This window comes from Alexandromys fortis, unplaced genomic scaffold, assembly GCF_014885135.2.
Source record: "Alexandromys fortis isolate MF-2015 unplaced genomic scaffold, M_Fortis_MF-2015_v1.1 scaffold_101, whole genome shotgun sequence".
Taxonomy (NCBI): domain Eukaryota; kingdom Metazoa; phylum Chordata; class Mammalia; order Rodentia; family Cricetidae; genus Alexandromys; species Alexandromys fortis.
Window position 1 is genome coordinate 299,536 of NW_026067983.1, and position 23,979 is coordinate 323,514.

The window sequence follows — 23,979 nt, forward strand, 5'->3', positions numbered from 1 at the left end:
CCACACGACAGAGGAGGACGTGGCAACTGTATGTACATTAATGAAAGGGGAGGGAAGAATCAGGGTGAGAAAACAGCCGGACACAGCCATTTCAGAGGCGCTGGGAAAGTTCCAGGCTCTGGCCTTCCAGCGAAGCTGTGGGTGTCATCTTTGCCACTAGCTGCTGCCTTCAATCCAAGTGTGCAGAAAAGTACAGTTAACTCAACAGTGTGAGCAAGGGCAGTGTTACCTGGCAGAGCCTGGTCACCACATGTACAGTTGAAAGTTTATGATAAAAAGAAATAGGGGGAACGTGTCAGTGGGAAACAGTTAAAAATGAGTAAATCTGTTCTTTCTTCATCAATGAACTATTATTGATTAAAATCATAAGACGTTTCTTGGCCATCTATAATGACAACTTTTTTTTTAAACCAGAAAACACATTGAATTTCAATATTATTTTTCATTACTACGTTTTTGACTGAAATGAGGTTGTAAATTTATCAATATCTGGCTATATAAGCACATACATCACTCTCTTCATACACCTGAGGGTGGGATTTGAATGTGTATGTACTTACACTCAATATCATCCACTGCCTCCAACTTGCGAATAAAGAGATTTTCTATCCATTACTCAAATGCAATCACATGTACCGTAAGAACTAAAATGTAAACGTATTTCCCCATGCCACACATTTACTATGAAGGGAAGACTTAAGGACCAACCCCACTGTGACTCACAGCTACGAAATTCTCTGATTGCATCCGTTCAAGACACAAGGAAGCGTTTTACATGACCACTCTGCTTAAAGCATCAGATTTCCTGTGGATGCTTTTAGACTTGATGTGTCACCCTGAATTTCCCCTCTAAATGTTAAAATCATACGTGTGTGTGTGTGTGTGTGTGTCTTTTTTATTGACTTGTTATTAGAAGGTCCACTTTATCAAGGAGAGCACGGAACAGTCTATCTGTCAAATATGTCCAAAATTCAATTCATGCATCAGAAACACAAACTACTAACCGGCTCACAATGCCTACATTGTTATGCATACCACTACCACGGGCGAGTATATTCTCCAACACTCTTGTCCTCACCATGCTGCTCATGGGTCGAAAGCCTCTGGCGGCATTCCAGAGCTGCCAGGGGAAAAGTCGAAGTCCTTGGCCTTGAGATCAAAACTCTTCACGAATGGGTCCTTCTCCACTCCAGTTCATCCTTCACCCAACCCAATCTCCAACTCTGTGCTGAGAAGTCGAGTTCACCTGCTCGCCCCAGTATCCTATAACTCAGCAGTACCCTTTCTCACTCCCGTCTTAGCCTGGACTCTCCTTTGCCTGCCCTGGATTCATTTCAGCTTCCTACTTGTCCTTTGTTATAAGAAACGTTCTCTGGTCTCCCATCTCCGTCCTCACTCAAGTCTCCACACACAGAGACTCCTTCATGCCACCTGCATCCTATTTCCTTTCAACTCTCCATCCTAACCAGGTTTCTGCTTAAAATAACGAATCTAGGCCGGGCGATGGTGCCGCACGCCTTTAATCCCAGCACTGGGGAGGCAGAGGCAGGTGGATCTCTGTGAGTTCGAGGCCAGCCTGGTCTACAGAGCTAGTTCCAGGACAGGCTCCAAAGCCACAGAGAAACCCTGTCTCGAAAAACAAAACAAAACAAAACAAAAAAATCAAAATAACGAATCTGTTTTGTGATGCCTGCTATACTACATTGATACCATTAACTGACTTACCTGTTGTATTTATGAGTAGATTCCGAAGAATCAAAGAAAGGGGATGTTCAGCTCTGCTTTTTTCTGTAGTCTATTCCTTTAGCTCTCTCATAGTATTTAGTGAAACTTCGGGGCTTAATGAATACTACGTTTGCTTTCTCAAGAGAGCATTTGACAAAGAAATTGATGAGCAAGAGTAAGGAAAATCTATGAACAGTTTGTAAGTCCTGCTTGAGGCATTAGGATTATTCTTCACACCATCATCATAACTCCATTTATCCTAAATCAATCACATCTACTATAATAAAGATGAGGGATCCAGGTCATCTTCTCAACCTTCAGTCCAATCAAATAAATCAGTAAATAAGGTTAATATTAAACAGGAGATGTAAGTATGCTATTCAAGGCACAAAGTCCTCAGGTTTCATAGAATACAGCCCCCATGAGTACAGATTCTCCTTCCTCTTCTCCCCAACTAAATGTCTACATAGGAAGAAATATGACTTAGAATTCTGCACAGCAACTGACCAAATGCAAAGGGTCCAGAGGAGACAGGCACAGCTGGAGAGAAGTGGATTTTCCTGGACTTTCACAGAGCCCAAGAGAAGATCAAGTCACTTGGCTTCCTACGAGCCTGGTATTTCAAAAACGTGACACACCTGGAGTCGATAACACTTCACAAGGAAACACAATTTTAAATGGTTTTCAAGAAGTTTGTCTTTGATATGCTCCACAATGTCCTTGCTGTTGCCATCCAAGACTCCAGAAAAATACTTCGTTGAGTTCTCTATAATTTTCATACCACAACAAGGTATGCGAGCTAAGCTCATGCAAACTACAGGGTGGGTGTGTCCAGATAAAGCTCTCATCTCTAATGCTTAGATGTATTCAAGATTACAAATTTTGCTTTTACATTTTTAGAATATTTGCATCCTGAGATATCTTGGCAATGAAGCCAATACCTGAACTGAAATTCACTTGTAATACACAGGTAGCTTACCCACAAAGCCTGAAGGTCATTTATATATTTTTGTGCACCTGCATTCTGACTATAGGTATGGAGTTTTCCATACTTGACCTCCTGTAGGCACCCATTATACTTTGGATTTTGGGTCATAGATTATCTATTTGAGGATACTTGGGCCAGGTTGTATCTTTTCAGTATCTGATAATTTATAAATACTCATACACTACTATATTAGCTGACAGCTCTACTAGTGCAGGAAGAAAAAGAAATTGGTTTTGCAAAAATGCAGACTTTTATTTGTACAACACAGTCTCTAGCTCATGAAGAGACTCGCCAGTGACGACCACCTTTCATTTTCCAGGCCTCCAGTAAACTGCTTTCATTGTGATGCTGGCTCCTCCTCACTCATATGTGAGCGGAGCCCTTGTCCATCTCCATTTTGCTTTTGCAACCTAGCTCCTAATTCCATTCTCACATCTGAGCAGAGATTTCCACTTTCCCTGTCACTCATCAGCATCCTCTCCCGTGCCATCAAACACCTGCCTCCCTCTTGCTACTGTTACAGTTCCCACTCACCAGCTCCCGAACAATTGCTCAGGGAATTATCGCCTGTCTAACCTTACAAGGTTGGATCTCTGATGGGAGAGAATGGTTTCAATCCACAGCTTCTCCAGCACCATGCTTCTACGAATCCGCATCTCTCCTTAACACCCATATCCACTGTCAGAAGTAAGGGTGTGCCCTGCTCCCTTCCACTGTTACCCTTACCAAGAGCACAGCTGTGGAAGAGAACTGTGTGGATGACCTCATACATTTCTAACTGGAGACAAACGTCCCTCCCACATCTACGCATTGTAAGTCATTGTTCATTACAAAATAAAACTGAAGTGGAAAGAAGAAAGGAAGTCCTTTGGCCTTCCGCTCAAAGACCTCACAACTGCTGCCCATTTCAACTTCATCTAAGACAGGGGTCAACGTGGGACATCACCTCCTCCTTCTCACCGCATCTCCATGCCTCCAAATGCAACTGTCAACTTTCCAAACCTGTAGTCGGAGGCTGCTCGCTCGTTCCCAGCCGCTCAGACCCAAAATGTCTACACAGAAAATATATTATTTAAAACACTGCTTCGCAATAGCTCATGCATATTTCTATCTAGCTCTTATATCCTAAACTAACCCATCTCCATTAATCTGTGCATCACCACGAGGGCATGGCCTACCGGCAAAATTTAGACAGGCTCCAGCGGAGCCGTCTGTCTCCTGTGGTGGCTGTGTGGCTTCTCCCTGACTCTGCCTATTCTCCCTCTACATCTCTGTTCTGATTTCCCATCCGGCTTTACTCTGTTAGGCCATTGGGCAAAACAGCTTTATTCACTAACCAATGAAAGCAACACATAGATGGAAGGACTTCCCATACCACAAATCCCTGGGGTGTTCTTTGGAGCTCTGAATGAAACAAAGCCTTTGAACCAATGCCGTGGGAACCTTCTATGTATAGACTTACAGTCTCCATCCTTGCAACTGTCTGAGAGGTAAAGAAAGAAATATCTCTTTGTGCTGACTGGGAGCAGAGCAGCCAGCTACTCAGGTGCTCTGGCTCTTTGTGAGACCCTGCTCCCAGTTTCTTTCCCAGAGGTTGGTCTGTGAGCATCCTGGAGAAACAGGAGGGACATAGCGATTCTGTGTTGCTCTGGAAGACACACAGCAAACACATTGCTGAGCCTCAAGGAAAGACACCTGAATGTTCAGTATTAAAATGTTCTCCTAATTCTCCTTGAAGTTAATGTGACGTTGGGGGAAAGGGGAACTTGCCAGGAGCACATGTACTTGGACGGCACACACTCTCCCAGAAATCAACAGGAACAAATTGTTTCACCGTTTTCCTCTTCGTGACCCTGGGGATTATGCTCACCCTTGTATATTTGGTACAGAGGGGGTTTTCAGTTTTCCCATCTTGTTTGATTCAGTCCCACCCGATAAAAAAAGCTTAGAGAAATTAGCTTTGCCACACACCACTGACCTAAGGAGTCATTTTTCAGCCTCGTGAACAAGTCCAAAGAAGAGGAAATTATTTTTTATTAACCAGGTACTAAAAAGTAAAGCCTTTTTATAATGGTGGCTCACTTCTTTCCACCAAGGGCAGTGGGCAAGGGGAAACAAATCCAACTGCAATAACTTTGCCCATAGGCAGTTTTATTAAAATCTATAAGGTGAAATTTTTAATACAATCAAATCATCATAAAATATGTTAGGCATTTATGGTAAATACAACTATTATTGTACACCTTTCTCCTGTGACACCACCCCTGGGAAAGCGGGATTTGTAGGTTTCAGAAATGAGCCTTTTGTAAGGTGTATTTGGGCTCCTCTGGTTGGGGTCAAGTTGCGTTTTCCATTATAAACCTGTTTCCAGGGGTTTATTACCTTGTCATAAAAATCTGCTCGGGGCTGAATATAGCATATAGAGTCTCAGCTCAGCAGCATGTTCTCTGCAAAAATATATCAGGACTGAGCAAACAATTTAGGAACATTTAAATGACACAATTATGCCTGAAACCTATCTTGAAGGATCCAGTGAGCTAAACCAGGTCAAACACTTTGCAAAGCCAAGACCCACACCCACAGTCCGACATCTTCACAAGACTAACCTAAGGATCTATAAAGTCTAACAGTGTTTCTAGGCAAAGAATCTGACCAATATGTTGAGTTCTTAAAAGGAAAGAGGAAAATTCTATACTTAAGGCAACATTTTCTGAGATTTAAAGTCAGAAGTATTTTCCAAGAATGGAATATTTTTTATTAACGTTTATGCTGAAAATACCTTCTTTCTTCCTTAAATATGAAAACAAATGTGAATCAGCCAAAGCCATCCAGGATTCATTGTCATATAATGCTAACCTGTGTCACATTTTTTTTTTGTGAATAGTTTTGTGGATGTAATTTTCTGTCATGCCCAGTTCCACAGCCATTCAATCCCAAATAAACACACAGAGGCTTATATTAATTATAAAGTGTTTGATCCATTGTTCAGGCTCAATATTCACTACCTCTTGAAACTTAAATTAGCCCATAATTCTTATCTATGTTTAATCACATGGCTTGGTACCTTTTCTCAGTGAGGCATTCTCATTTTGCTTCTTCTGCATCTGGCTGGTGAAAGATTCTGCCTTTGTCTTCCCAGAATTCTCTTTGTCTGGTTGCCCCACCTATACTTCCTGCCTGGCTATTGGCCAATCAGTATTTTATTAAACTAATATGAGTGACAAATCTCTACAGTGTACAAGAGCATTATCCCACAGCATTTCCCTTTTTTCTTTTCAGAATAAAATCTCTCAATCTAATCTCCTTTGTTTAGCCTTTTTCTTGACCATTATCCATAACAACTTGTAACCAACACTCTAAAGAAAGACAAACATTCATAATCCAGTTTTGGGGGGAATGTGTACATATTTTTCTAGGCTACCTCATGGCGATTGGGGGCACATATAATCTTATGGGGACCCAAAGAAAATTTAGAAGTGTGGTGAAGTCCTGACTGGAGTATTCTGTGAGGCTGGATCATCTCAGCCAGCAGTTTTGAAGCTGTTCTCAATGTGAAACTCAGAGGAAACTTCAACAGAGGAGCTCTGAAATGTTGGATCATCTGAGAATAAAACTCTTAATCTCAGGGAATAAGCCCCATGTTGGGCACCATTTTTGCCTTGAAATATTGTATGTAGAAAGAAAGAAAGAAGTGCCCTGGGGCAGCAGGAGAGAACAGCCCTAAACCAAGAGCCTGGGGATGTCTTCCAAGATTAGGCTTAGGAATAAAGTGCACCAAACTGGAGTACAGCTTTCTCCTAATAAACCCGGAATTTAAGATGTTTATTACAATCTTGGAAAATAATCAGGGACCCCCAGCAGGTTTCAGACTCCTCACTGCAGGTGATGTAGCTACAGTCACAACGCCAGAATCCTTTGTGGTCCCACTTAGTGTTTCTGCAATTAAAATTCCAAATATTAGCTCACTCTGATGTTCTCAATGAGCATAATTACCACCACTAATCAGATTGCCTGCATTTTTATTTTAAGATTGACTTTTGGGGCTGGAGAGACAGCTCCATGGCTATATGTGTTTTCCTTTTTGCAGAGGGCTGTGTTCTGTTTCCATCACCTGTATTGGATGGACTATGACTACCTTTAACTCCAGTTCCAAGTTATTGAATTGTTTTCTATGGCCTCCACAAGCACTTTCAGGCATGTATACACATACACACAGGTATTCATACACAAAATAAAAAGTAAAATAAATCTTTTTTTTAAATCAAATATGTACATGGATGTAGTTATGTATACAAGTAAATCCAGAAGACAGTGTTGGATCCTCTGGACATAGATTTGCAGACAAATCTAAGTCATCCAAAACAGATATGGGAACTGAACTCAACTACATAATCTTTGTCCCTAAACCTTCTCTCCATTTCCTGGACATCTGGAATTTTAAACTTTGTGTTTCATAACAGAATGTGAAAAACAGAGACAAGATCTCTAAAGAATGCCAGCCAATGGTTAAAATCAGAACCTTAAACTCTATCTTCTGAAACAATTTACAGGGTCAGAAGAGGCTCAAATAGAAAGGTGGGGAAAACTGCAAAAAGTCAGTGTTGTCAGAAGGCCACCTGTTTGTTTCCCGGCCCCCCAGCAGCTCAGACCTGAAATAATCACACAGAAACTATATTAGTTAAAACACTGCTTGGCCCATGATCTCTAGTTTCTTATTTGCTAACTCTTACATCTTAATTTAACCCTTCTCCATTAATCTGTGTATTGCTACAAGGCTGTGGCTTAAGGGGTAAAGTTCCAATGTCTGTCTCCAGTGGGGCTACATGGCTTCTCTCTGACTTCGCCCTTTTTTCTCCCAGCATTCAGTTTAGTTTTTCTCACCTAGCTAAGTTCTGCCCTACCATAGGTCCAAAGCAGCTTCTTTATACATTAATGGTATTCACAGCATACAGAGGGGATTCCCACATGAGGTAAGTAACATTACAGGTGTAAATGGGTGAGATGAATATATACATGGGACAGACAGCAGTTTCTCTTTGTTTCCAAGGTACTGGGTGTATTCATAACTTATTTCTTAATGAGCATCCTAGATCTTATGCAGTGAGAGGGCTCTCATGCAACCCCCTTGAACTCTTTAATCCCCACAGGGCTAACGAGTCCTATGTCAAGGATAATTTGTGCATGTCATGCTGATGAAGGAAGAATCGTCGTTCAGGGTCCGATGTTATCATAAACTCTTCAGTTTGCCATACCTGTCTGAAAACCAAATATAAAGCTTGTCACAGCTGTCCCCATGTAAGACATCTGAATTTTATTCTTCATCTGGCTGAGGGGCAAGTGCAGGGTGTCTGTCAGTTGAAATCTACCTTGTAATATTGTTATCACATAGATAATTTTTCCAGAGATCACATCTACCAACATGCTTGCTGGAATAATGTTGAATGTTTTAATATTTGTTGTTTAACTGACTTCAAGTTTTGTTTTAAAATTATGTTAACTAAAAATAAGCTTCATACACAAGTAACGGACACTCAAATAAGCCTGCTGATGGCCTACAAGTGTCCTTGGATATAAGAAATGATGCAGCCTACACACTGAAGCTGTACGTTGCTGTCCTGTAAGCAGCAGCCTTGCTACGGCCTGCAACGCAGGAGGAAACCTGCAGGATAGAGTTCCTAAACAAGGAGCTTCCTTACAACGTTTTATTATGTGTACTTGCTTTTGTGTTGAGTGCCTGTGTGTGCATGCGCGAGCATGCACATGCTCAGGTATATTGATGCAGACAAGAGTAAGTTTGCTGAACTCATTCCATTCCTTAAACCATATAGGCTCAGCCTTCCCGCCCCCTTACGACTGGACAATCGCCGCTGCCAGTAAGTGCAACCTATCCACATTCCATTTTAATTTGTTGAAAACGATGAGACACACACAAAGCATTAGTAGTAAGACGGAAGGTGCCCACCTCTGAGCGACCCTTTGGCACAAACAGTATGCTTCAGATGGGCAGCTGTGGCCGAAGGATCCAGGGCCCCTTACAGGGAGGATGATTATTTCAGAGCCTAAGTACACAGAAACCTGACACATCCACTTTAATGGGGTGGGAGACTGTTGTTTACTTAGTTTCTGAAAGCCGTTCTAAATTTGGGTTAATGGAAGCAAAAATTTAAATTAGCGACTACCTTTTGCTGTCCAAGAAATAGCTTGGACTTCGCTGAGACATGTGTTCGGATAAAAATAAAAATAACTCATGCTAAACTCTAAGCACTCTCTGAACCCCATGTGCTACAGGGCCTGTTGTGCCATGACTTGCTCCTACATAGCCTGTAGGATCATCTCACTGAAATACTTTCCCATGGCCAAGAGAAGGAAGGCCAAAGCAACCTCATATGAAAGAAGACAGCAGCTTACTTACAGGAGCTGGAAGCATCTGGGCCTGGACCCTGTGCTGTCAGAGAGGCTGCAAGAGGAAGGCAGCACGGGAGTCTCTGTGGGGGTGGCGGCTGTGTGTCCTCTCCCTCTGCTCCAGCCAAGAGCTTCCTCCAAAGAGTTCGCTCCACAGTCCTGAACACCCCCAGCCAATCTTACCTCATCCTTTCTTTAACAACCTAGGAGCATTTTAAATATCTGAAAGACTAGCACAATCCCACAAACAGCACCCGAAAACAAGCCCTCAGCATTCTGCCATATTTGCTTTGAGCCTCTCCTGTTTCTTCTTTACTGCCCAGGTCTCAGACTGCTTCTAGAAACTTCGATGAGCCTAGTACGCCAAAATCACTTCTGCAAAACGCTGCTTCCATAAATCTAATTTTGATCAGTTTCACATGTCCTGGTTTCCAGAAGGGTCTGGTGCAGTCTTACGGATTTTCCTGGAACAGCTTGCTCTGTCCTTGTGTTGAGTTAATTTCTTCAGAGTGCAGTCACCTTTAGGTTTTTATATCATCTTGAGGCAACATCATCCAAAATAACAACAACACCTTACCTGCTCAGGTTTTCATTTGTGTCATTTTAATAGTTTTCTAAGTGACTGCTATATTCCCTTCTATTTCTAATAGTATCTGTATGTGCCTCTGTACTCCCTGTTTTTTTTAAAAATAAATCTTGGCAGAATTTGGGCTACTTTAGGTAATCTTTTTAATCACATATCCAAAGCTACATTCAGCACCCAACTTGGAAGAGTTTCTGAACCCCCTAGTGAGTCACTGAGTCCAACCCCAACAAATAAACCAGGTTACTAGGAGCCTATAATCAGTGCTTCTCTGGGCATCCTTTGGTTCCTTCTGGGCTGAATTCTATCCAGCTAAGCCCTGTCAAGCACACGTGAGAATGAGGTCCTCTACAACAAGAAAAGCATGAGATGCTGCTGACAATGAGGCAAACCCCACAAATGTCAGCAACCAAGTGACATGGAGTCTGACACCTAGACATCTACTCCAGGTCTGGGGAAAATGACATCATCTGGACCGCAAGAATCAGAGACAGTGACATGTGAGAATAGGGTTTGAGCTACTCAAGACAGCTACAGTGGCACTGGTCTCCTTTGCCAAATTCTGGTGTGCGTTCAACCAAGACTAGCCAGACACGAAGAATACCATGGGGCACAGGAAGGGGTGGGAAGAAAGAGACAGAAAGCAGGATGGAGAACAAGCAGCCCTCACTGTGTAATCAAAGCGGCATATCTGCAGGTCGTCCCAGCACCCTGGGCATCCAGGGAGTTTGTGATGGAGGGAGGTTGCGGTTCACCGGTGGCATGGTGCATAAGCTGGTCTTCTGAGATTGGAGAGCAAATCTGTGTAGCTTTAAAACCTGCTATGTTTTCTCTGTATTTGGCCGACTTCGCTCTAAAACATGTTAGTTTCGTCATGAGAATGAGAATGTCACCTGATGGAGAGGGAGCAGTGTATGTCTCAGTAAAAACGTGGACAAGGGAAGGTCCAGTGAGAAACTCTGACAATGGTAGGTGTCGACTAGGGGCTCGCTCCAAGCCTGCTATACTCTGTGTGCTTGCATAGATAAACTGTGCCCTACTGAAAACGACCCCATAAGGGAAACACACCTACTGCCCACATTTGACTGAAGCTGGAGAGGACAGAGGTTGAGGAACCTGCCCAAGGTGACTCACACAGTGGGCGTCAGATCCTGGAGTTGAGTCAAGCAGTCCCATACCAGGGCTGCTGTTGAAAGACAGATTGAAAACTCCTTGGGGTTCCCAAGCGCAGCTTCTGGGAATGCTGTGCTGAGTGTCTAACGTAGTCTAGGAATAAAAAGATGACGTCACTGATTGGCGAGGAGTAAACCTGGGTAAGCAGTTCTAATTCGTGGCAGGGCCTTCCTTCTGGAAACTGTAAAATGTATCATTACCCAACTGTAGATTATCAAGACCAGCACACAGGGCAAAAGGCTTTCTAATTTTCTTTGACCAAGAATGGCAGTTTCTAAGATTTTGATTTTAATCTTAATACAGGTATGCATGTATACATGTACCCATGACCACAGGGATCCTCAGAGGCATAGGATCCTAGAACTAGAACCACAGATGGTTCTGAGCCACCCCATACAAGTGCTGGGAGCTCAGATGCTCTGCAAGAGCTGTCAATCACCAAGTCATCAACAATCCCTTCAAAGACCCTTTAAACCCTAGAAGACAGACAACAATAAAGGTCAATTTTTATTAACCCTCTTTGCTCCTTTATCTAGAAACATGTTTTTTTATGAAATAGTCATGTGTTTCATAGTATCACATGACATTGCTGACAAGATCATAGTGTCTTTTTCATCTTTTGGTTCCTTGATATTGAATCATTAAGTCCACTTGGCTGTAACGCACTTGCTTGCTTGGTATTGAATATCTGTAACATACGGAAATCCCTTCCCGTCATGCTATGGCCAATGAAAGCTTTTTCTCCTCTGTCATACAGATTCCCACCTCCCTTAGAAAGATTCAATGAGTCCTGGCCAGTGGACTGTGGGGAGCAGTGATGTCTGGAATGCCAGATCTCCTATGCAGAGCGACCCAACATCCTCCAGATGCTGTCTCCCTCCTAGTGCATGGGATGTTGTCATCCTTGGCCCCTTTGAAGCCACATGCTGAAGATTTATAACCTGCCATCAAGATGGGTCCCTGAAGGCCAGCTCAAAACAGAGCTGGTTTGCTAGCCTCAAGTCATGGAGTACCAACACTCTCATATAAACATAAGAAAATATTCACTGTGACGATCCACTGACAAGTCTGTGCCCCACTGTACCAGCCAGCTTGGCATAACCAAGAAACTGCACTTACAGGTTCAGATGGGATGGGCCTGCAACAAAAGACTAGGCTACTTTTATTGTCGGTGGAGTGATCAAATTGTGGCCACAAGAAACAGATACTCCACGCTGGAAAGCTGGTAACCTATGGCAAAAGAAAAACATTCCATATGGCTGAAAACCAAAGGACAATTTAAGTGCCTAGTTAGGATGTGGGATTCCCTGCTGTATGATGTGAACCCCAATGGTTAATAAAGAAACTACTTCAGGCCTATTGCAATGCAGAAGAGAGCAAGGCAGGAAATCCAAGCAAATTGAGGGAGAGAGTGTAGGTGGAGTTAGAAGAAGCCACACAGCTGCCGCAGGAGACAGATACGGGACTCAGGAGAGAACCTTAGGCCACAACAGCCATGTGGCAATGCACAAATGAAAATAGAAATGTATTACTTTAAGAAATAAGAGCTATCCAATAAGAAACATGAGCTAATAGGTCAAGCAGTGTTGTAATAATGCAGTTTCTGTGTGATTATTTTATGTCTTGGCGGCCAGGAAACAAACGAGCAGCCTCCAACTACATAGCCACACTCCAAATCCAAGGAACGTAAATAAGACAGTGACAATCTCATGTATTTCTGGTTCTTTGCTGTCTTTTACTATGACATTAAAAACTGAGATTCCAGAGAAATTTGTTGGAGAGAATGTAAAAATCTAAGAAAAGGCCAGAAATGTTGGAATGTAAAAGCCCATGCCTTATTCCCAAACAGCAAAGACAAATAAAGTTACAAAAGGGCTCTTTAAACAGCAAAAATCATTAAAAGTTCCTGGATGAATACAAAGCCTTATCTCTCTGAAGAAAAACTGTGAGAGAAGGTGCATTTCTGCCCCTCCCCATAACCCACTGTTTGAGATGAACCTGAGAAGGCCTCACCAACAGTGAGAGCAAGGGAAGACAGAGGCAGGAAGATGCACAACCTTAAGATCTATGCTCAGAGTGTCCTACAGGTTGTTCTCGAGCACATGGACCTGGCTGAGATAGTAGGACCTACTAAATAGCTGAGAAATTGGAACTATAAAGACAACTAGGGTGACATGTCAGAGAAGCGAACTGCCTGATCTGAGTGTTGCTGTGTCTTGACTTCCATTCTGTGGTCCTCAAAGACTAAATACACCAACCAATACTGTGGCTCCCGACCTCCTCTGAGAGGAAGAGGGCTCATGGAGCTAGGAAGCCCCAAGATAGGCTTTCTCCACCCAGTTCTGATCCTCTAGGGAGGATGCTGGAGAAGGGAGGCTTTCTCAGAGGACATCTGGTGATGCACAATTTGAGACCAAATGTGCTATTACAGATGATACATTATCACTAGGTTATCTTACCAAAAAAATACAGCATGTAGGTTGAAGACAGAATATCAACTGTTTTATAAGAAAAGCCATATAATTGACTAATATAGATTTCTCTCCTGAACAAGATGAACCCACATATACCCTATAATATCGTCTAATAGTATATCTAGAATTTGAAACTAAAGTTTCACAAACTCATTGAATAACTAAAAATATTCGGTTACAAAAGCTCGTATGATAAATGACTATCTTCTTACTTTTTTACCTAAGACCTATTTTGATATAAGTAAAGTATTAGTAGCTTTATAATAATGAGATAATTCATTGATTGCAAATGAATTCATGAACTGCCTATCGGTATCTATATAACACCTAGCAAAGCAAAGAATTATGCCAGAGTTCTGAAATATCAAAAACATTAAGAAAATATTTTATTCAGTGGCCTATGCCCACAGCAACAATTACTGCTTCATCATTTATTTTCCCTCTGAAAGGAAAGATTTTTTTCAAAGTTCTTTGTTATTTCTAAATTTCTAAAGATAAGCAATTCTCCTCCATCCCTGGCCTGGCAAGAGTACGACTTCAGCTGGAGTTTCTCCACATCCTGCCCACCTCCTTCCTCATCTCCTATGAGGAGTCAAAATAGCAGCGTATCACTTCGGGAATGACATGGCATTTCAGGAAAAGCCCACACGACAACTGTTGGAAATATTCTCTGCGAGTTTCTGACTGACAAATAAAACACAGGCAGCAATTTGGAGTAGCCTTTAATTGTACTCAGATCTATAACAGGAGGAAAGAATACGGCGTGGGAATTAAGGAAAAATGGTCAGGGTTATAAAGCCAGAGTTTTATTGAGCACCTTCTATGGACAAGACCACCCTCTCGGCCCCAGCAGAAACAAATGCTTGCAGGACAGTTACGAACAGCAAGGATGGAAAGGGGCTGCCACTCCCCCACCATCTCGTATGGAAACAAAGGACTGGGCTGGTGGTATATAAAGTGGGAGGTGTTTAAAGCAAAGACAGAGACAGGCAATATTTGAGTAAGAGATATTTTCTTATGGTTTCTTTGATCCCTGGTAGCTTTGCATAGCTCTCATGCTCCACCAGGCTTGCAAGGGAAGCCTTTGATTCATGAGCCCCAATCAGCCCTTTTTAATGCTCTCACTAACTGGGAAACAGGAAAGAGACTAAAAGCCCCCCTCATATAGTGTAATGATCAATGTGACATTCTTCATTTTAATTCCACCCCTCTGGTATCTAAAAAGTCCAAGGTGAAATTGACCTGGTCTCAAGTTAGGACTTGGCCACGAGGTCTTTGTCACTGCAAAGGGATTAGCTGACAAACAGAAGGGCTCATGCACAATGAAGAAAAATTAGTGAGAGTTTTCAACTCAAGTTCAGTAAAAATCAGACACTGATGAAAGGTATCAAACTATTGTCAGTGAAAAACAGAAATCTAATGAAGCCAGAAGAGAAGAATTATCCACAAAGATGAAAGACCTCAAGGGAGAAGACAGCAGGTACATGATGCTGTTGGCGAAGGTGGATGTTGTGGCCAGGGTGGATGCTGTGGCCAGGGTGGATGCTGAGGCCAGGGTGGATGCTGAGGCCAGGGTGGATGCTGAGGCCAGGGTGGATGCTGTGGCCAGGGTGGATGCTGTCACCAGGGTGAGCGTGGGCAGCAAGAAAACTTAAAGAAGTGTCTACACAAGATGGAAGTACGCAGGCTATGAGATCAGATTTGGGATACAGGAAGGTTTCCTGGACAATCTAGGTTAGGCAACTCATGCAGGAAGAATTTCTTCAGGTGGGAGAGTTAAGGGCGGATACACAAGGATCCAGAACCATGGGAATGGGGGGGGGCAATAAAAACAGCTATCGCTATCTGAATATGAATTGCTACCATTTTGCTGTAACAGAGGGCACATGAAACAGTCCAAACGGCTTCCACGGTGGTCCTGGACTGCACAGAGTATAACCTCTTCTTACCAGCTGTGGGCTAACACTGCAGACTGAGAAGGCTTTGGTGAGATCGGTGCTGCCGTGGCTGCAGCAGCTCAGCAGCCCTGTGCACAGGAATGCCTTCCTCCAGCCTTGTAGTACATGTACAGGGATTCTATGCTAGACCCCATCTCCAGCCCTGACCCCTGCCAGGACCTGAGACTTCCATGGGTCAGGTTTCTCTGTGCAGTGATATACTAACTGTCACACAGGAATTGTATCAGCAAGCAGTTACTATGGAGCAACGCCCTAAATATAACCACGCCCCTTTGTTCTGTTTGAATTTTTTTATTTTTTTTCATCTTAATTCTTTTTTAATTTATTTCTTTATTAATTAGTTAAAGATTTCTGTCTCTTCCCCACCGCCGCCTCCCCTTTCCCTCCCCCTCCCCCAATCAAGTCCCCCTCCCTCGTCAGCCCAAAGAGCAATCCAAACTGCCTAGGCTTCCACAAAACCAATAGGTGCAGTAGGATCAAAAACCCATTGACATTGTTCTTGGGGTCTCAGTAGTCCTCATTGTCCGCTATGTTCAGCGAGACCGGTTTTAAGCATTTAGTTGCGTGTTTTCAAGTAAGCTCTCCTGGGAACAGGATCAGGGAAAGGCCGCAGACTTAGACAAGGAACAACACACCCTATCAGTACTGCTGCACCAAACCTAAATTCCTGCACATTTATCTCATTTGGCTAACTGATCAAACAGAAACTCAAATCTGGCTCCGTTCAGCAGCGCAACAACACAGACAGCCCGTCCACCTGTGCTGCTGTCCAACAGGAGAGAGCCGGCCTGACCAGAGTTACCAACACCCACCAGGTATCATTGGGAGTCTGAAACACTTGGGCCTTAGGGAATTTCTTTTTTCCTACCTGGAGAGACTGTACACACATCTGACTCTGCCATCTTGTTTCCTTCCTGCAGCAAGGTCTCTGAGACACAGAGTGAATGATTAAGAATGCCTTTAATACTAGATTACAGAAGGAAAGTTAATTTTTTTTCTTTTCCAACATTAAAACTCTTGCCAACTACAGGAACTTAAACTAAAGCTTTACAAATTGGTGGTCAAGAAAACAGGTATGGACGGAATATGTCGGATTGCGGACTCACTTTTGCAAAAGGAAAATACAAACAGAGCAAACTCACAGTCTGAAGCGTCACCAGAGAGGGAATCCTCCTTTTCAGAGCTGAGTGGGAAGGACAGGCAACGCTAGTTCACAAAGATATTTGATTACTTTTTAGTTGTTGAGGAATAACTTGTTACTTCTCAAAAATCATGCTCTGTAGAAATTTTTACTTTTCCATCTTTTGTGTGTATTTGGACATAAAATTTAATTTGGAAAAATGCCTGAATGGAGATTCTAATATATTTCAAAGAAAAAAAAACAGATTTATGGGGGTTCCCAACCACATCAAGATGCTAACAGCAACACCCTTCAAATAAAGCTTTGTATTTAACCTCAGGGAACTGGTCGTCAGTTGCTAGAACATGAGACTCTTAATATCAGAGTTGTGGCTTCCAGCCCTATTTTGTTTTGAGTGCCAGATGAAGTATATACATAAATAACCTTTATCAATAAAAACACAGCGGACAAATAATAGGGTAAGAACATGAAAGATAGAAGAAGTGACCAATAACACCACACACCTCCTCTCCTCTCCTCTCCTCCCCTCCCCTCCTCTCCCCTTCCTCCTCCCCCCCCCTCTCTCTCTCTGTGTATGTGTGTGTGTGATCCTCAATCAAATACAAAAGGGCCAAGAAACTCTCTAAGACCCATACTACCACTTCCTTTGTCTCTCCATCCTCCAAAACCTCTATGGCTAATTTTGGTGAGTGAGTAGCTGGCTCTGCCCTCTGATTCAGAGCAATCTTAATCGACAGTCTTGGGGGTATCAGAATGTGATCAAAATATCACTCAACACACCCCACAAGGGATGAATACATACATGAAAATAACACACAAAACACTGATGTATTTCTAATGTTAAAAGCATGAGCAAATCTGACGAAAGACCTTCGTTATGCACACGAATTTCCCTAAAATGTAAACTCTAGCCTCTTTTGTCTAATCCATTAACTTGTGTCTCCTTTTTTGATTGTAAAAACTACCCCCTTCGTGGTCTTTCAGGAGCATTATCTCAGTCTGAGTATCCAGTGCATACTTTAGCTTTTTCTTTCCTTTAATAAAAAAATGAGTCTGAAGTTTTCCTATTCATTATACTTCTGTCATACGCCACACACACTTTATCCCACGGCTGCCACTTCTCCCTTAATTGGCAGTAATTACAGTTTTGATTTCCTTTTGATCCAAAATTTAGAAAAGTGGTTTTCGTTCTATATGTCTCTAATAATTTCCTGATTTAAAGCTTCATTATTAATTTTCACTGTAGTGCTTTGTGGTCAGATATTATAAACTGTGCCCTTTCTAGCTGGAAATAGTTATTTAACCACATAACTATGTCCTCCAATTTTCTCCATGTCATTTGTCAGAGACAGAGAATAATTATGTTCCCAGTACAATTAATCTTCTTTTGTAAAAAGCTGTGCTCTATAAATACAAAGAGGCAGCTTCCCAGAGCTCAGAGGTGCTAGAAGCAGAGAAACTTAGACTCCTTTCCCTGGATACAACCCTGGACACAAACTGTTCTCTCTTTTTTCTGATGCCAAACACAGATCTGTAAATGATGAGATTGCTTAAAGAAAGAAAAGGAAGGAAGGTCTAAGAGAAGCCTAAGGACTGACACAAAGAGTTCCACAGACGGTCCTGTTAGCTTATGTATAAAGACTACAAGGTTTCCACCATAAACTCAGACAGAATCACAATGTGCACACTGCATAGCTGAGGCTGACCTGGAACACACTCTGCAGCCGAAGCTGGTCCCAAATTCCCCATTTCCCACCCTCTGTCTCTGGAGTGCTAGGGTTACAGCCATCTACCACTACACTGAGGTTCCTTGCTCCTTGCATTCTGGTGAGGACCTTCCCTGTGCTGGGCCTTGCAGGGCATCTGTAAAGGAGCAGAGGAGCATCCACTCGGTCGCTACTGCATCCTTCCTCCCAGGGCACCTGCTTCCTGTGCTCTCATGCAGCCCTGGAAAATTTTAGAGCAACTGAACCTCAATGCTGCCAAACTTGATGGTTTTGTTTATTTGACTTTTGGTGCATTATGCTTTAGTATTCCAACTGTGTTTCCATGATGTTTCTTAAAATTATTCATAATAAGGGTATTTTCCTTAAGTTTTCTCTGTTTTATCCCATTTTAACATACAGATCATGTATCATTTTGTTAAATGTATATTTAACAAATATAAAAATATATTTGAAAACTTATTACTTACTTTAACATTTTTCCATGACTTCACTATACTTATGGACCAGAGTCTCTGTCTTGGAGTAAGATGATAACGATGAGATGTTCGTCCTACACCAGACAGAGGGTCACAGGAAGGATGCTGATCCCACCAGGTGGGACTTCCAGGAGATTTAAATGGTGGTCCCATCAGTAATGGGGCAAGGTGCTCATGGAGCAGGAATGGCATCTCACGCACGCATCCCTTACGTTTGCACAGGGGTCAGGAAGCAGCCCTCTCATTGGTACTTAGCAAGCTTGTGATATGACCTTGTGCTGGAAAACCCAAGGAAGCTGTGGTCCTTGGTTGAAGCAAACAGCTGTGGAAGGGAAAGAGTCACCGCTCTGGAGAGAGACTCTCCAGAAGGTAATGCACTTGATGTTGAAGATGTCTGTGAAGTTACCCAGGTGCGTGTCAACACAACACAACCAATGGGTTGATTGTTCTACCGCCAAATCACAGAAACAAAACTGCAGAACTAGTCTGAGGGAAAGTGGCCACAGTTTTAATATGCATAAGAACCAATATAGACCAGGATTGTTCAAAACAATTCAGCTTCTGTATTTATTCTGTTCGCTGTATTTTCTTATTTTCCTACCATCAAGTATTCACAGGAGACTTTCTAAGGTATTACACTTCAAATTTCAACACTTGAATCTCAGTTAGGACCACTTCAATTTTGATAAAAACAAGGGCCTTAAGATATGAATTCAGAGAACAAGCTTTGGTTTTAATTCAGTAGGTTTTCAATAAAATTGATATGCCCAGTGTATCAAACCACAGCTGTAGCTTTAAATAAAGCTGAGGTGGAGATTCCGGGTGCAGTTCTACAGGAAGCAGCACAAACGTTCCTCGAGAGCACAATCCAGGGGCACCTGCTTTCCATTCGGGTCGCCCAGACACCAAGGGGAAGCCGTTTGTTTTGTTTACTTCTGGGTTATGCTTTTATTAAATGCAAATATTTACTTCAAAAAAGAAACTATGCTCATAAATAAGAATTATGTACTTGTAAGCATGTAAGCATAAATAAAAAAGCATCTACTATTAGGTGCATGTGTGCTCACTTTTTAAACATTTTAGTTTTTTTTATTATTATTATTATGAATGAAGTGCCCATAGGGGCCAGAAGAGGGCATCAGATTCACTGCAGTTATAGGCAGCTGTGAGCCTTCAGACATGGGTATGGGGAACAAACTGGGGTCTTCTATAAGATCAGTATGCATTCTTAATCACGAGCTAGCGCTCCAAGCTCCCCCCCTCCGTGTGTGTGTGTGTGTGTGTGTGTGTGTGTGTTACTACAGGAAACAAACTAAATTACTAAAATTTGATTTGGGTGGTTAAACAGTTCACCCCTAGTTATCTTTAATATGTATTTAATCCATTCACAACTACTTTTACAAGCCATAATTATCAAATAACTATACCATAATACTATAAGCAATGAATTAAAATGAAATATTTATTTTTAAGTATTTATGGAAACATACAAGAATACATAATTTATTGGTTAGATAATATACAAACAAATACATAAACAGAAATATAAAGATGTGACCAATTATTCAATCTCTTGGAAGCTAAGCTGTAGAATTTTTTTTTTTTAATGTGGACCGAAAACTTCTGTTTGCTTTGACCTTGGAAGAATAAAAGCTCCTTTGACCTATCACCTGCTGATGACTTTAATCTCTTGCACTTCCCTAAGAGCACAATCCTCAGTCCTGCTTGCTAATCCTGGCCCTGTCCCACGGGGTTCCCTCCACAAAGGGGCACCTAATTTAGCTCTTGCTTCTCACTAAGCTTTGGTTTTCTGGTGCCTCAAAACCCTTTGAGCTTCCAATCTGCTGATAAATCATTGAAAACATCACCGATTTTCAGGCCATCAGGTTTACTAGTTTTGTTCCACCCGCCGAGGAATCTGAGAATTGTGTTCTGGAACGAAAGCTAAGTAGTTTTCAAGGTGTGAATGGGACCACTTTCATGGCCCCTTCTCTCTTTAAAGGACCACATTTCTAAAGAACAAAAGGAAAAATGATTTTAAAATCCTTGTCTCTGAATAACCGAGTCTGGGTGTTTAAGTCATCGAGTGTGATTCCATCCTTAGGTATTATATTGTTATAATCTCTGGGACAGAAATCACAAGAGACAGATCAGCAAAGCTGTCTGATAGACAGTCACACTCTGCAGGATTTATGGGAAGAATAGACTATGCTTGACCTCGGGGGCTAATACTTCGATTTCAGATCACGCTCAGCACAGCAGCTCCACCGGGCTAAGGAGATCTTCAGAGCTACACTGAAACCATCCTCAAATCAATACGATGCACACAGATGTGGACCAAAAGGATGTTTTCCATTTCTCAATGGAAAAAAGTAAGAACTCTTCCAAAAAGAACATAACTACTGTGGTTATTAAACACTTCTTGATAAATAGATGCCTACAGCATTTCGTGAGTACCCCAGTGTCTGCACACTGATATCCTGACCCCGATGTGAGCACCTCAGTGTCTGTATGTTGACATTCTGACCACAGTGGAATAGTGTCAAATAAAAGTATGCCTCCAACAGGTCCTCACTATCACGCAAACATGTGTGCTCTCCAAACCCTTATGCCCATACTCTAGAACCATAATTCCTACAGTGGATAAAGAAATACAGTTCAGGTGTTCCATTAGAGCAGACTGGGCTAGGACACTAAGTGCAGAAGCATATGCTTACTGGAGAATTAAAAGAGATCCTGAGATACTCAAAGTACTGAGCCAGGCTTCCCAAGTGGTTTCCACTGACTCTTAGCCTTGGCATCCAACTGTTCCCCTTACTCCACACAAAGACAAAGAAACATCACTTCCCTTGGGACAGGACTGGAGGGCAGCATCAATGGAGCAGCAAAATTATTTAATGGCTACCATGATAGCAACATAAATTAACAATAATTCAATAATAGGAAATGGAAATATGTATTAGCTCATGCTGCCAACAGTTCTGATATATCAAAGATGAGAAATTAAAACATTGTGAAGGTGAATCATGAAAATGTGTGCATATATTCTACATAGTTAAAATTATGCTTATGAAAAGATCAGTGACATCTTAGATTATTGCTGTCCTGTATACTGAACTAACACAAATGCACAAATTTCATATCTTATATAGAAGGAAGAGTACCTCTTCTTCTACATTGCATTTATTTTGACAAATTCAATAAGATAATTTCTTACCTTAAAAATCAGAAAACTAGTGTCTTTTCCATATGAATGACTCTATGTCAGGCTTCTGGGTGACAGGAATAAAGCCATGAAGGTAGGGAGGGGAAGCCAGGACTTGGGTCTGAACTCCAGGGCTTGAAGGAGTAGCCCTGATATGAATGTAGTTCCAGGATAGGGTGTGAGTCTGGGTCTAAAGGAGAGAGCAGGGGCATTTGATTCAGTGCTCAGCTGGAGGCCACCATGCCTGATCACATCAGCTTGTCCAGGGGACAAAGAATAGGAACAGAAACCTTGCTAAAACACCAGCTGAATCCCACGAAGATTTTAGAAGTCATCTCATTTGTTCTTAAAAAAATAATAATAACCTTATGAAACAGGGCTTTCTTATGCTGGTTTCTTCCTTAAGAGGAAACTACCTCCACAGGGTGAAATAGCCTATGTCAGGCTGAGTAGCTAATAGTGCAGACTAGACTCAAAACCAAGGTGGCCTGTCTGAAACTGAACTCTCTCCCAAACCTACAAATGCTACCAGAAAGGGGCCAGATGGAAACTCATGCATACATCTCACTACCATATATGTATGTGATGTACTATACACACATACTTATATACATATATTTACTAAATGTAATAGATAAAATGTTATAAAGTCAGATATATATATGCACTTTATACCATTTAATACATGAACAGTCACTCAAAATAAAAGAAGTAAGTGGGACACAGACTTTAGCACATATTATTACTATTCTGTTATTTTAATTATATATAAAATTATATATACGGTATATATAAAATATACTTACTCTGTGCTAAAGTTTTATGTTATCAATGATTATTATCTCCAATTATTTTATAAGTACTCACGTTAAATAATTATATAACGCTTTCACACTTAAAAAAATACTATGTGTCAACTACAAAAACATTTGATTGACAAGTAAACGTCTGGCTAACTAAAAGGCTAGAAAAATATATTTCAAAATTTTGATACAAAACAAATTTCAAGGAAGACTGGAAAGTGTTACTGATTGGCAAAGCAGAGTCACCTGGGAGTTCAGGCCGTGGCGCGCTCCTCTGCCTGTCCTTCCATGTACCTGAACACAAAAGCAAGCAGGACCCGGTTCTGGCTTTTGCCCCTCATTTCCTTGCCATGAAACCCCTGAGCTACTATGAGAGGCCATTAAATTTGAAGAAGGTCGTCAGTGGACCCAAAGAAGTTCACCCATGTGTCTAATGGACTTAGACACAAAGTTTAGCACAACAAGTGATATTTCAGTGTTAAGACGCTCCAAATGCATGTGTGTATCTTACATTCCAACAGCTGGAAAGGGTGCTCCAAATGCATGTGTGTATCTTACATCACAACAGCTGGAAAGGGTGCTCCAAATGCATGTGTGTATCTTACATCACAACAGCTGGAAAGGGTGCTCCAAGTGCATGTGTGTATCTTACATCACAACAGCTGGAAAGGGTGCTCCAAGTGCATGTGTGTATCTTACATCACAACAGCTGGAAAGCAGGCAGTGCTACTGTTCCTCTCGCTTCAGACATGAGTAAACTGAGGCACGGGGATATAGAAGCTACCGTTTTATATAACATCTTCACCTTACACAAGAGTAAACTGAGTCACAGAGTTTAGAAGCTATTTTTTTTATATATAACACCCACAAGGGGGTAGCCCAGAAACAGCTCAGTTTTAAAGGTCTGCAGTATGACTATGAAGACCTGAATTCAGGGCCCTGTACCAATTTAACCTAGGTGCTAGAATGCACCTGTCACCCAGTTCTAGTGGAAGCAGGCCAGGGGGTCCCAGGCCCTCACTGGGCAGCAATTTAGCCAAATCAGGGAGCTCCAAGTTCAGTGAGAGACCTTGTCTCCTAAAGTGACGTGGAATATGTTGAAATAGGAGCGGCAGGGCTGCGTCCCCGGCACACGGCCGCCCGCATGGCTAGCTTATGCCCGAAATAATTACACGGAAACTGTATTCTTTCAAACAGTGCCTGGCCCGGCTAGGTCCAGTTTCTTATTGGCTAGCTCTTACATATTGTTCTAACCCATTTCTAATATTCTGTGTAGCCCATGAGCTGGCTTACCAGAGAGGATCTTAACCTGCATCTGTCTGGA

General features: G+C 42.0%; 1 protein-coding gene across 7 annotated transcripts in view; it reads right to left on the reverse strand.

The window, feature by feature from the left end:
• Hdac9 (histone deacetylase 9) overlaps positions 1–23,979 on the reverse strand; it is a 511,434-nt gene that overhangs the window by 219,722 nt on the left and 267,733 nt on the right. The gene's annotated exons all lie outside the window — the stretch shown is intronic.